Below are 2,045 nucleotides of genomic sequence, written 5' to 3'. Positions count from 1 at the left end.
CATGGGGCATCGCACATTTATACAAAATCAAGATCTATAATCTCTGCAGGCTTTGAACGGAGCTCAATGCATGACTTATTTAAGAAGAGCTAGTAGCTGGGAAATGGTTGAATGAAGAGTGTCAAGGCTAATTCTGAAGATGTTTTCTTATGCTGAGCCTGTTTTTATTTGCTGTGAAGGTTGCCAAACAGCCAGGGGCAGATGGTTCTGCATCTAAGTGCAATTCTAAGTGATGTGAAGGATGCATGATTGACCATGTCCCTAGAGTAACAGAAAATGAGGAATTCTTGTAAAGGTTGCTTCTGTTGTGTTGGGTAGCTGTAAAGCTGGCAAGGGGTGAATAGGCTTTCAGCAAACTGTTTCATATTGGGATGAAAGCAAACACAGAGCCAAGCAGCCCTGCATCACTGCAAACACATCTGTGGACATGCAAAAATCTCACAAACTAAACCACCTTGAATATGCTTAAACAGCCTGATTTTGCATCTAGCAATTGCACCACCTTTCCCCCAAAAGCTTGCCTCGCTGTTGCAAAAGTGTATTTAGAGTCATCTCAGTTGATTCCACTTTTCAAGTTCATTAGGCCAAAAGTAATAAAACAATGATTAGCTTTTTCTGTCTGGATCCCTTGCGAATGCTTCAGAAGTTAGTCGAAGAAAATATGTATATACAAATCAGTGACAATAACCTCTGTTTTAAAAGCTCAGAATCAGCCTCTTTTCCATTTCTCACACCAAAAAGGTTAAAAATGGATGAAAACCACCTAAGGCAAAAACATTCAGCATCAACAAATCCTTAAGTCCAACTGTAGGATGAAAAATAAAACCGAGACTCACAAAATGTCAAAAACTTGCAATAGAGCAAGGTACCAAGCTAGAAGAAAGAAGGAAAGTCATTGGGCCATTATCTCCTGATCAACAACACCAGCACTACACCAGCAGGAAAGCTGAGCAGTGGTTTCCTTTGAACAAATACAGTACTTCATTTTATAATGTGGTCAAAGAGCCTTGGGAGTCCACCAGACTTTCCCCACATACACTCATTTCCATTAATGCACCTCTTTTTCTACAAATTAATGTTCTCAGAAAACAACCTGGAAGGGATGTAGAGGATATTATAAACTTGTCAGATTTAGAAAGTAAAATCACACAACATGATACCCATTTAAGTTGGAATTTCACATAAGCTAGAAATAATTGTCAATATAAGCAAGTCCTCAATACTAAATGTGAATAACATTATTTTTAGCATATGTCCCAAATGTTTATGAGACATGCTTACAATAAAAATTATCTGTTATTAATCTGATATTCAAAGTTACCAGGGCATCCTGTACTTAGTCAGATAAGATAAAGAAGGGAGAACAAAAGAGAAGCACATTGCTTCACTGTACCATGGATGTGCAGATCTAAAAGCGAAAGTGCTGTAGGTTGAGATAAAGACACAGAAGACTTTGCAATGATCTGACTGGAGTTATTATCCACACTTATTAAAATTGTTCAGCAGATTATAACCTTGGAAGGATAATATCTCAAATCTTCCCAACATACACAGCATCACTCAATTCTTTTTTTTTTTTTTTTTTTTTTTGGTGGAACCGGGGATTGAACTCAGGCCCTTGCACTTGCCAAGGAAGCACTTATTCCACTGAGCCATCTCCCCGGCCCCAGCATCACTCAATTCTTATAAACTTGAAATTGGCCCAGAATGTATATTTTTGGCCTGTTTTCTGGTTGATTTTTAGCTAGATTCCAACTGACCCTGAGGATCATGAAGAGAAATTCAAACATGTTAGTTGAAAAACAGTGAGTCTGGACAGCTTGTATCATTAGTTAAAAATAAGCATAGGAGGGGATGGGGTGGAAATTAAAGGTAGAGTACTTACCTAGCATGTGTGAGGCCCTGTGTTCAAGCCCCAGCACTGAAAAGGTGCTAACAAAAAGAATAAAGGAGGAAGTCTCAAGAAGAACAAGCAAATCAAATTAATTAAGATAGGAAAAAAGTACTAGGTTTGCTTTTTGCCAACGTAACGGCCAGCAAAGAGA

The sequence above is a fragment of the Octodon degus genome, unplaced genomic scaffold (assembly GCF_000260255.1).
Source record: "Octodon degus isolate 3935 unplaced genomic scaffold, OctDeg1.0 scaffold00015, whole genome shotgun sequence".
Classification (NCBI taxonomy): Eukaryota; Metazoa; Chordata; class Mammalia; order Rodentia; family Octodontidae; genus Octodon; species Octodon degus.
The sequence above is the reverse complement of the archived record's forward strand: the minus strand, read 5'-3'. Positions refer to the sequence as shown.